At 44.3% G+C, this 12734-nt stretch overlaps 2 long non-coding RNA genes across 2 annotated transcripts; both read left to right on the forward strand.

Annotated features, from left to right (window-relative positions):
- Window positions 1-1454: 1454 nt before the first annotated feature.
- Window positions 1455-1800, forward strand: LOC134203335 (uncharacterized). The gene is made up of 3 exons (XR_009977578.1): window positions 1455-1505; window positions 1569-1636; window positions 1709-1800. It is a non-coding gene; the product is annotated as an uncharacterized LOC134203335 (long non-coding RNA).
- An 8764-nt stretch (window positions 1801-10564) lies between these two features.
- LOC134203334 (uncharacterized) lies at window positions 10565-12468 on the forward strand. The gene is made up of 3 exons (XR_009977577.1): window positions 10565-11105; window positions 11169-11236; window positions 11309-12468. It is a non-coding gene; the product is annotated as an uncharacterized LOC134203334 (long non-coding RNA).
- Window positions 12469-12734: the final 266 nt, after the last annotated feature.

The raw sequence follows: 12734 nt of genomic DNA on the forward strand, positions 1-12734 counted from the left end.
AGGGTGGTCTAACCGGTAGTACCGAAACCGGTAGTACCGGTATTACCGGCCAATTTTGGGTACCGAAAATACCGGTATTAGACATGGAAAAAACCGGTATTTTCGGTATTTAAAATTTTGCTGTCAGCATAAAAAATCTCGAATAATTTTCACCTACATATATCAGCTCAGTTGCATGTAATCGTATATCTGTCCCATATAAACAGTAAATCCAGCATAGATAAGACAAATATTCGGTTACAAGCAGTAAAGATACATCGAGCAAAAAATACAACAAATAAATGCGGGCATAAGTAACTTTGCCAAGTAAGCATCATTGACGACGTTCACGCTACAACAACAATCGATCAACATCGTTATTAATCATACCCGTTGGCGTTGCTTCATTCTTTTAGCCATCTGCGAATGACTTTTTCTTCAATGATAATCGATAATTTTCCCGCAATGAATGAATCCAAGAGAGACTATTCAAATACGCCGATCTCTTTGTTTTTATTTTTGAATAATTCTGCCGCGAAGCAATTAATCAGAAACGATTTTGCAATTTTCTTCGAAGCATCCAGAGTTTTCAGCCCAAGGTTGGCTCGTCTCGTATCCAGAGCTTCTTTGAGCGGACGGGATCTTAAAGCATCCAATCATTCCTGATGCGATCGTTGAAACTGCGACAACTACCATATCTTGACGATCGGTACGAAGAAGATGCCTCTATGGATATTTTTTCTGGTTTATCAATTAAAGAACAACTTGTGAAGAGACTGTAGCAAACAAAACACTTGCGTTGCTGGTGGCAAATACGTTGACGCCAGGATCCTTACATGCAATCCATAACGAATTCTCCTACTATGAGTTGGAAGGGATTAAGGCCAAGTATTTGACACTGCTTTTTTACGGTCTTGGAACCATGTAACGAGCATGTCGTTTCATGTTTTATTTTCAATATATGTTACTCGTAATATTCGTGATTAGGATTTAATAAATCAATTTGATAATTTGCCAAATATGTTGAACCAGCCTAGAGCACAAATTCAAAATTCACTACATTAGCGTTCATTCTGTTCATGAGCGGCACTCTCAAGAAGCGCAAAACAAAATTAATTGTGTGAGTTCGTTGTGACGTTGTAAGCGGCCGTGGGAATTAATTGCCCAAATGGATCAAATCTGCCGGGTGACTTGTAGCACATGCTATCGCCCGCGTGCATCGACCCGTTGAGAATCCTTTCAGGTTGCAATGACCTTTGGCGTTTTCTATCCACCCAAGATTTTGGGACCGAACAGCGAGATGGATGATTGAAACTGTTCGTGGAAAGAGATGCAAACATGCGCGAATATGATTATTTAGAGCGCGAGAGTAATTTTCGGAATCACGAAATTAACTTCGTGATGTCCGGTGATGCCAATTTGGCGGTTAATCTGAGGATTCCCAAGTTGATCAAGTTCACTTCGAACTGATCCGTGGAAGAGGCAGGAGTGGCCCAAAGTTCTCGCGCCGTGGTGTCTTTTCAAAGGTGACATGAAGAATAGTCAGTTAGTAGAGCTTAATTAATACCTGTTTAAATTCCTTTCCCTAGTTTGTAGAATCGTGTGTGCTATTGTGAAAAGGCGGTGTGTTATCGTGTGTGGCTTCGTGCAATTAAAGGTAATTCGTGCTTATTTGTGCTAAATGTGATGTTAAATTAACACGTAGAACGTGCATTAAATTATTCTAAAGGTTTCTTGCCAAGCCGTTAATCCGTCCGTGGCACCACAATCGAACTCCCAGTGGCCATTTCTGACCCCACCATCAGGCTCAGAAGTTCTCCCGGGGCACGCGGGAAGAAGGACGCTTCCGTTTTTCTACGCTCCCTAGGCAGGACGAATCAGCAAGCGCAATCGCATTTCCGTTCCCCTAGTGACGACTAGGGAAACCTCGACGCACGTGTCGCGTCGCGCGCAAAGAAAGTTATTCCGATGTTCGAGTGAACCGACCGCCAACCAGCAGCAGAAAGGCAATCCGCCTACCCCCGGCGGCAACCAAACTCCTTCGCCGAACGAGAGAGCAGCAGCGAATTCACCGCCACCCCCTTTCCGTTCATCCGGCGGCGGCAACATCGTCACCGAAGAAGGTCTGTGAGTACCCACCCATTTAACATTCATGCGCATGACAAGTTAATTCACGCCGCAACATAGTTTCCGTTGCGTGGCATGCACGGCCGTTTTGTAAGACCCTGAAGCAAATTCCGTGAATCGAAAACCCATTGCGTTCGCCGAGGCGAACGAGAGATTCAATAGCACGTTGTTCGTTATGCACACCTAGCCAAAGCACACACACGATAGGTAGACAGGGACCATAGAGCATGAGAAAGGTTGAGAGAGAGTAAGAGTAGAGTAGCAAGAGAAGAGAAACGAGAAATGAACACTGATGTAGAAAGATAGATGTAAGAAATAAAGCTCAATGTGACTGGATAAAAGCTTATTTGTTCCGTGCGTATGCAGAAACATTTCAGTTGCAGAGTATGAGAAATGAGGAAGCGGACAGTTAGATTCCTGCAATAAATGTTGGTCCCAATTAAGTGAAATGAGTTGAGTGTTTTCATGTCACACGTGTCCCGTTTGTAGTTTTTGTTGTAGAAATTGTTTTACTGGGAGGTTGGCTCCGAAACCAACCGGGCAACTTTTAGTCGGACACGGGTCGGTTCGATTGGGAATTTCGGGATACTTGCCGGTGATGATAAAACCCCCTTTATGTAATTCATCACTGGCCGTTAATTGCAATCGTGTTCTAAGATAATTATATTCATAAATCGCATTAGTAGCGTTTCTTTTTGCGGACAGTTTCAGTCAGCCATCTTACTTCCCGGACCAAATTTAAAAACTGAGCCTTCTTCCCCTGAAAGGTCTCAACGGTCGGGCAACCCAAATATTGGTGGATGGTCTCCCTCGGGAGTGGCGCTTAAGCCATCACACTTTTAAGCCGGGAAGGTCAGTAAGGCTGACGGTTATAACTGGCGCCCAACGAAATAAAGGCTTTTCATGTTTCTTTCTTTAAAAATATATTTTTCTATAGTAGGAACATTTAGTTGAAATTTAAAAGTATTGTATCGTATATTTATTGCACGTTTTTTTCATTGTTAAATTATTTATTTATTTTTGTGGATAATCTGTTGCTCATTACATTATTTTCTCGTAGTAATCGTATTGTATTATTGTATTATACATTTATATTCCCTAATTTATTATTATTTATTTTGTACTTCGTAAAATCTAACTTAATTCTAGTAAAATTTATTGGTACACGCTTGTAGTTGAATATTTCATTGCTCACTATTACGAGTTACATAAAAAATTGATCAATCGCTCAAAATGTTTCGCATATTCCCTCGTGCAGAGGATCTCAATCAAGAGGAGATCGATTTCGAATTTTTGGTTCGGAATCAACCACAGAACGTATTTAACCTTGATTTGGCAGGGAAACAACGGCATCTAAGAAGTTTGTTCAAGAATGACGCTAAAGAAGGAATTTGTCACAAATCACCTTTGTCAATAACGGAAGAAGTGGAACATATTCAGGGCAGAATTGATACTCTCGAGAAAGCTCTGGAGAGGAAAGTTGAAGCAAAATATGAATCCAGGGTTTTGCACTATTGGTATCGGGTAAAATGGAGTAGGGCTTCTGGGGAGGAAGAAAAAGGAATTCGAAGAGCATTGGGTCAAAGGATCGAAGCATTGATGAAGCACTATCAGTTTGGGCCACCTCAAACCCCGGTTATTGGTCAAATCAATAGCATTCTAACAAACATCGAAGGGGCAGTAGGAGGTCGAGGTGGGTCAACACCAAAGCGATCAAGCGCAGATTTCAATGGCGAGAAATCGACCGGAACCATTCCAAAACAACCAGTTCCGTCGGATGAACAGAAGTCGTCAGAGGTTACAGTCAGTCGGGTAGAGTGGGAAGAAATGAAAAGAGCGTTAGCAGAATTAACGGCTAAACTGGCCGAAACAAATCGACCAAAGCCGAATAATAACTCGTTTAATTTTGATATCCATACTAACTCGTCTCGGGACCCGGAAAGGAAGCCTGAACATCAGAAACTATTTTCCACCAGAAATGAGCCTCTAATAGGTGCACCAGAATCGGATATCCGTCGGGCTCCAGCGTAACTCACGGGCCAACGATCAAGAGACGAGTAGCGACGATGAAGTATTCCTTCAACCCAGCATAGGAAGAGCAGCACAGCAACCATACTCGGCCTCCAGGTGGTATCATGGGACGACAGGGAACAGCCAACAGATTAACCGAAGAGGTAGGGATCCGAGGGTTGAAGCAGAGGATCATTCTAGCTCGGAATATGACAACCGTTATCGCGGAACAGTCAGACCACACGGAGTAGGACCAAACCACAGACAACTGTATCAGAGCCGCATTGAGAAGTGGAAATTAAGATTTTCCGGTGAGCAGAGATCAGGGTCTGTTGAAAATTTCCTGTATAAAGCCAAAAAGTTGGCAGAGCGCGAAGGGATTTCGAAGGAAATTTTATTAAGGGATATCCACATGTTGCTAGAGGGACCAGCTTCAGATTGGTTTTTTACCTTTGTAGATGAGCTAGTAACGTGGGATAACTTTGAAACCTCGATTACGTATAGATTCGGGAACCCGAACATGGACCAGGGTATAAGGTCTAAGATTCATGAAAGGAAGCAGCTCAGGGGAGAGTCATTCATCGCGTTCGTTTCGGAGATTGAGAAGTTGGATCGTTTGTTGTCTCGGCCACTTTCAAAGCGTCGCAAGTTTGAGGTAGTGTGGGACAACATGCGCCAACATTACAGGTCGAAAATTTCGTTGGTGGAGGTTGAAGATCTTCAGCAGCTGATCCGGCTAAATCATAGGATTGACGCTGCTGAGCCTCAACTTCAACAGCAGCCTGGAGATCATCATTTTCGTAGACCAGTAAATCAGATAGCAGCAGACTACAGTGACAGTGAGGGCGAGCAGTCACCTTCAATCAACGCGATTGGTGGCCGAAACTTCCGAGACGGTGGAAGAGAGACGGTACACGCAGCTGCAAGCGGTCAGCGGAACACAACTTCTGGGCGGACGGCCAATTCAAGTCTCCTCGCATGCTGGAATTGCCAAGAGCAAGGGCATGGTTGGAGGCAGTGCCAAAAGCCGAAAGTCATTTTCTGTTACGGCTGCGGCAGTTTGGGAAGAACCATCCGAACCTGTGAGCGCTGCTCCAGGTCTACAGGAGGTGATCGTCAGGGAAACGAATGAGGGGATGCAACGAAGGCGGGAAGTCGTTCATCCCTCCGACATCCAGAATTCCCAAGAAAGCAACACCGAACGAAACGTTTAACCCATTTTCACAGATTTACCATATTAGGATCCACAATACAAAATGTCCTCACATTAGAGTGAAAATATTCGACACGGAATGGGATGCCTTATTAGATTCAGGAGCAGGGATCAGTATTTTGAATTCCTTAGATTTGGTAGACCGGTACAGACTAAAAATACAACCCGCGGCCATCCGAGTTACAACGGCGGACGGATCGACTTACGGTTGTCTAGGGTATGTCAATGTACCATTCTCCTATAAAGGACTAACCAAAGTCATTCCCACGCTAGTGGTTCCAGAGATTTCTCGGCAGCTGATCCTGGGTGCCGATTTTTGGGACTCCTTCGGCATTAAGCCGATGATTGACTTGGGACGAGGAATGGAAGAACTGGAGACGGTGGAGTACCAGAACAGCTCACCATTGTGTTTTACGGTGGAGCCATCTGGCGAGATACCGAAGCTGGAAACAGTTGAGGAGGACGAAACACTCGAGATTCCGGTCTACGAAGGTCCAACTCAAACGACACCCAACCTAGACGAGATTGAAACCGAACACGACCTCACAGTGGAACAACGGAGACAACTAGCGGACGTAGTAAGGCAGTTCGAGTTGACAGGAGTGGGTAAGCTGGGAAGGACAAGCCTACTCGAGCATGAGATCGTACTGAAGGAGGGTGCAAACCCACGGAATACACCTATGTACAAGTGTTCGCCTTATATACAGCATGCTATCGACGAGGAAGTAGAGCGCTTCAAGAGTCTAGGTGCTATAGAGGAGTGTTATAGCGAATGGACTAACCCTCTTGTTCCCGTAATGAAAAGAACGGGAAAGTGAGGGTGTGTCTGGATTCGCGAAGAATAAATAAAATGACCGTGAAGGATACGTACCCAATGCGGAATATGCAAGACATATTCCGGCAATTGGGGAAAGCGAAATTCTTTACGGTCATCGACCTCAAAGACGCCTACTTCCAGATACCCTTGAAGCAGGAATGTCGCAATTACACGGCGTTCAGGACGGCAAAAGGCGTATACCGGTTCAAGGTACTTCCTTTCGGATTGACCAATGCACCGTTCACTATGTCGAGACTCATGGACAAGGCGATAGGTTTTGACCTAGAACCGTACGTCTTCGTCTACCTTGACGACATAGTGATCGCGTCGCGCACCTTCGAGGAACACCTACGTCTAATGCGAATCGTAGCAGAAAGATTGCGAAAGGCTGGACTGACGATTTCAATCGAGAAATCCAGATTCTGCCGAAAACAAGTGGTCTATTTAGGCTACATCCTCAATGAGAACGGAGTGGCCATAGACACGTCAAGGATCTAGCCGATTCTCGATTATGCGCAGCCAAAAACACAGGAGGACATACGAAGGTTGATGGGCCTTGCAGGGTTCTATCAACGCTTCATAAAAAATTACAGTAAGGTCACGGCTCCTATTACAGACTTGCTAACGAAGGAGAACAAAAAGTTGAAATGGACGAAGGAAGCTGAGGAGGCTTTCCGAGAGTTGAAAGCGGTCCTCACATCGGCACCGGTACTCGGTAACCCAGATTTCGGAAAAATTTTCACAATCGAGTCTGATGCTTCCGACAGGGCGGTAGGAGCGGCCCTGGTTCAAGACCAGGACGGCGTGACACGAGTAATAAGCTATTTTAGCAAAAAGCTCAATCGTACCCAACGTCGTTATTCAGCCGTTGAAAAGGAATGCCTGGGCGTGCTATCCGCAATACATCACTTCCGTCATTACGTGGAAGGTACGAAGTTCCGCGTGATTACCGACGCCAGAAGCCTGTTGTGGCTCTTCAACGTCGGAACGGAAACAGGTAATGCCAAGCTACTGCGATGGGCGCTTCGCATACAGTCGTATGATTTCGACCTGGAATACCGGAAAGGGAAAGCGAACATTACCGCTGACTGCTTGTCCCGTTCCATCGAGATCGATACAATCGTAGCCACTGCACCCGATTTCGAATACGAAGACCTGATTGACAAAATCCAGGCGGACCCAGGAAAGCACACCGACTTCCGCGTGGTAGATGGTCAAGTTTATCGATACGTCAGTAACCAAAATCGTCAAACTGACCCACGATTCGAGTGGAAACTCATTCCAAATTCAGCGCAGAGGAAGGACATAATTCGTAACGAGCACGAAAAGGCTCATCTGGGGTACGAGAAGACGCTAGCAACGGTAAAACAGCGATATTTCTGGCCTCGCATGAATGAAGAGGTGCGCAGATTCTGCAGAGGTTGCCTGAAGTGCCTGGTCAGCAAGTCCGGAAACATCAACGTGACACCACCAATGGGTTCTCAGAAGCCCGTCGAGTATCCATGGCAGTTTGTCACTCTCGACTACGTTGGACCATTACCGCCGTCAGGACGGGGTAGGCACACTTGTCTCTTAGTGGCCACGGACGTCTTTAGCAAGTTCATTCTGGTGCAGCCATTCAGAGAAGCTAAAGCTCATTCGTTGGTGGAATTTGTGGAGAACTCTATATTTCGATTGTTCGGCGTCCCGGAGACAGTATTGACCGACAACGGTTCTCAATTCGTGTCGAAACAGTTCAAAGAACTGTTGAACAAATATAATGTTTCGCACTGGTTAACCCCTGCCTACCACCCGCAGGTTAATAATACCGAAAGGGTTAACCGGGTAATCACGACTGCTATACGCGCCACGCTCAAAGGAGAGCACAATCACTGGTCGGATAATTTACAGGAAATTGCGGAAGCTATCCGAAACTCTGTTCACGACTCGACGAAACACAACCCGTACTTCGTTGTGTTCGGAAGGAATAAAATCTCCGACGGAACTGAATACTCGCGAATTCGCGACAACGTACCATCGACCAACATCACCGACAACACTGCGGCCGAAAAAAGGCAAAAGCTATTCGATCAGATCAAGGTGAATTTGTCGACCGCCTATGCAAAACATGCCAAAACGTACAACCTAAGATCCAACCCTAACTGCCCCACCTACGCGGTGGGCGAAACGCTATTAAAACAAACCTTTGAATTGTCCAATAAAGGGAAGGGATTTTGTCGGAAGTTGGCTCCAAAATACGAACCCGCTGTGGTGCGAAAAATTTTGGGGACTAACACCTATGAACTGGAGGATCAGGACGGGAAACGATTGGGGGTCTACTTCGCCAATAGGTTGAAGAAGATGAAAACTCGTCCAAGCCAATAAGTGGTAGCCTTTTCAAGCTATGAACCTCCTAGTGAGTGACCACAGATTACGATGAGAAAAAACACCTACGGGGTTAATTACATCTTCTAGGGCAATTTTCGACGGACTCGTGGGAGGAAAGTTTTCGAATGGACCAAACACTGAGGGTACCGAGATTGTTCCTTAACCGACCGGAAGAGACTACAAAACAACGCGAATAATCAAATTCAACTCGAGCGAATTTACGGCCCACAGTGGCTAAAAGGATTGTAAATATGTATATACCTAGTTAGTTTATAGTAGATCTAGTACCCTAATCTTTAGCAATAATATTAGTAGTTAGCCTAATTGTTAGAAGTAAATGTCGAAAACCACTCACGAATTTATGAACTTTGTTTGGGGTACGTCATCTTTGTAAATATAGTCAATTTAGTCTTGGTTTTCGTCCTTTCCATATCTTCCACATATAATTTCGTTAATTTATTCCATTTGTTATACACAGAGTTTCTTGTTCAGTTGTTGTTTAGTTTGTTGCACATCGTCCCTAAAAAGTGAAATAATTCATTAGTTTATTGCCTACGTTCATTAATTTGTAAATTAGTACGTTTTCTTACCTGTTTTGTAGTCGTTTCCATTGTGTAGCGCAGTAGATTTCCACCCGTAAGCATTCCGTTCCGTTTTCGTCCTCGCAGTTCACAAATATTATCCAGTCCTAGTCCATTCACCCATATAAAGTCCCATTCATGTTCTTTCCCATCGTCCTTCAATTATTTCCTTCGTCCTAGTCGTCCAGTATCCCACGTATCCTGCTGAGGTCGGCCCAACTGTATAAAAAAAAGAAAAGGAAAAAAAACAAACACAAACTTTACACCCAATGTTTTGGAACGAAAATCGTATACTCTCCTGAAGCATCTTCCATCCGCTCTAGAACTGCCTTCAAACTGGTTCATCCACATCACAGCACTACCGAATTCACCTACTTTCACGGTGAAATAACACGATTTTCACGAAATTCTTTTCCCGATTTCACTTCACTTGTTGATTATTTTGACGTTTCCTTTTTTGTTGATGACTTGGAATGTTTGATAGACTGGTATGAGTGCAGAATGAACTGAGCGATGAACAAATCAAAGCTCAGTCGGTTCATTTATGGTTTTGAATGCAAGGGGTGTATGAATGGTAATTTTGTGTAAATGTTTGTTTTAAAAATCTCTTGTAGAATTTTGTTGTCGGGTAAATCCCGGTGTTTAAAAATTCATTCAAGATGATAATTTTCGTTTCAGTACAACAGTTAGCGTTATCGCGGATAATTATCCGTGGCAGCAAGCTGTGTACAGAAACAGTTATTTTGATGAGAAGGATTGAATCTTGCGCGCTCGCTACGTGTTGGGCTTTAGATTGCAATTCCAACTCATCGGTCTGCGTTCACTTAGGTGGAAATTTTCGTGTACATTGTCTTCGTTAATCGGCAAAGAGTCCTGGTGTAGAAGATAATGTATCGTTTCGTGTCAGTTTTCGCGTGAGCTCACTCATAGTTTGTCGACGACTTTGAGTTGATGCCTTTTAAATGTTGTTCGTTTTCTTTTTGTTATTTTTTCGATTTTGCGTGCCTGAGGTCATCAACAACAACAACAACAATAATCCATTCTATGAATCACTTCCATTTGCTTTTTCCGTCCAAATCAAGTTAGTTCCATTTAAATAGTTGTGAGTAGTTTATTTCGTTTAGTTTAATTTCGCTGGAGACCGGAGACAAATTGTCGCTGATGGTCAGTGGCAGGCAGGTTTCGCAATAAAATCTGTGCTGTAAACAGAGAGGGAGTCAACTTCGGTTGATGATGAATCTATATGACCCCGAAATTTAAATAAGACGTTATAGCACCTCGCACTTTGTTAATTTGTAAATATATTCTGTGGTAGATTTAGGCCTACGAAAATTTGATTGGTAATTGTAATCTCCATTCCAATGCCAATCAAATTTTCGTACATTTAGTGGGGAATAATGTAACGAGCATGTCGTTTCATGTTTTATTTTCAATATATGTTACTCGTAATATTCGTGATTAGGATTTAATAAATCAATTTGATAATTTGCCAAATATGTTGAACCAGCCTAGAGCACAAATTCAAAATTCACTACATTAGCGTTCATTCTGTTCATGAGCGGCACTCTCAAGAAGCGCAAAACAAAATTAATTGTGTGAGTTCCTACTGACGTTGTGAGCGGCCGTGGGAATTGATTGCCCATAAAAATGGATCAAATCTGCCGGGTGGCTTGTAGCACATGCTATCGCCCGCGTGCATCGACCCGTTGAGAATCCTTTCAGGTTGCAATGACCTTTGGCGTTTTCTTTCCACCCAAGATTTTGGGGCCGAACAGCGAGATGGATGATTGAAGCTGTTCGTGGAAAGAGATGCAAACATGCGCGAATATGATTATTTAGAGCGCGAGAGTAATTTTCGGAATCACGAAATTAACTTCGTGATGTCCGGTGATGCAATTTACAATTTGGCGGTTAATCTGAGGATTCCCAAGTTGATCAAGTTCACTTCGAACTGATCCGTGGAAGAGGCAGGAGTGGCCCAAAGTTCTCGCGCCGTGGTGTCTTTTCAAAGGTGACATGAAGAATAGTCAGTTAGTAGAGCTTAATTAATACCTGTTTAAATTCCTTTCCCTAGTTTGTAGAATCGTGTGTGCTATTGTGAAAAGGCGGTGTGTTATCGTGTGTGGCTTCGTGCAATTAAAGGTAATTCGTGCTTATTTGTGCTAAATGTGATGTTAAATTAACACGTAGAACGTGCATTAAATTATTCTAAAGGTTTCTTGCCAAGCCGTTAATCCGTCCGTGGCACCACAATCGAACTCCCAGTGGCCATTTCTGACCCCACCATCAGGCTCAGAAGTTCTCCCGGGGCACGCCGGAAGAGGGACGCTTCCGTTTTTCTACGCTCCCTAGGCAGGACGAATCAGCAAGCGCAATCGCATTTCCGTTCCCCTAGTGACGACTAGGGAAACCTCGACGCACGTGTCGCGTCGCGCGCAAAGAAAGTTATTCCGATGTTCGAGTGAACCGACCGCCAACCAGCAGCAGAAAGGCAATCCGCCTACCCCCGGCGGCAACCAAACTCCTTCGCCGAACGAGAGAGCAGCAGCGAATTCACCGCCACCCCCTTTCCGTTCATCCGGCGGCGGCAACATCGTCACCGAAGAAGGTCTGTGAGTACCCACCCATTTAACATTCATGCGCATGACAAGTTAATTCACGCCGCAACATAGTTTCCGTTGCGTGGCGTGCACGGCCGTTTTTGTAAGACCGTGAAGCAAATTCCGTGAATCGAAAACCCATTGCGTTCGCCGAGGCGAACGAGAGATTCAATAGCACGTTGTTCGTTATGCACACCTAGCCAAAGCACACACACGATAGGTAGACAGGGACCATAGCATGGGAAAGGTTGAGAGAGAGCAAGAGTAGAGTAGCAAGAGAAGAGAAACGAGAAATGAACACTGATGTAGAAAGATAGATGTAAGAAATAAAGCTCAATGTGACTGGATAAAAGCTCATTTGTTCCGTGCGTATACAGAAACATTTCAGTCGTAGAGTATGAGAAATGAGGAAGCGGACAGTTAGATTCCTGCAATAAATGTTGGTCCCAATTAAGTGAAATGAGTTGAGTGTTTTTCATGTCACACGTGTCCCGTTTGTAGTTTTTTGTTGTAGAAATTGTTTTACTGGGGAGGTTGGCTCCGAAACCAACCGGGCAACTTTTTAGTCGGACACGGGTCGGTTCGATTGGGAATTTCGGGATACTTGCCGGTGATGATAAAACCCCCTTTATATAATTCATCACTGGCCGTTAATTGCAATCGTGTTCTAAGTAATTGTATTCACAAAACGCATTAGTAGCGTTTCTTTTTGCGGACAGTTTCAGTCAGCCATCTAACTTCCCGGACCAAATTTAAAAACTGAGCCTTCTTCCCCTGAAAGGTCTCAACGGTCGGGCAACCCAAATATTGGTGGATGGTCTCCCTCGGGAGTGGCGCTTAAGCCATCACACTTTTAAGCCGGGAAGGTCAGTAAGGCTGACGGTTATAACCATTCGTCCTACTTCGGATGAACCAGAGAGGGCATTCTCAGTAATTGACAACATTGCCCCAAATTCCAATGCGGATTGGAAGATGAGTCACTCAGTATGTAGTGTCTACGTAAGTTTCGCTCTGCCTAGCTAAACAAGCAATGATTTTAA

This window comes from Armigeres subalbatus, unplaced genomic scaffold (assembly GCF_024139115.2).
Source record: "Armigeres subalbatus isolate Guangzhou_Male unplaced genomic scaffold, GZ_Asu_2 Contig1794, whole genome shotgun sequence".
NCBI classification, from domain to species: Eukaryota; Metazoa; Arthropoda; class Insecta; order Diptera; family Culicidae; genus Armigeres; species Armigeres subalbatus.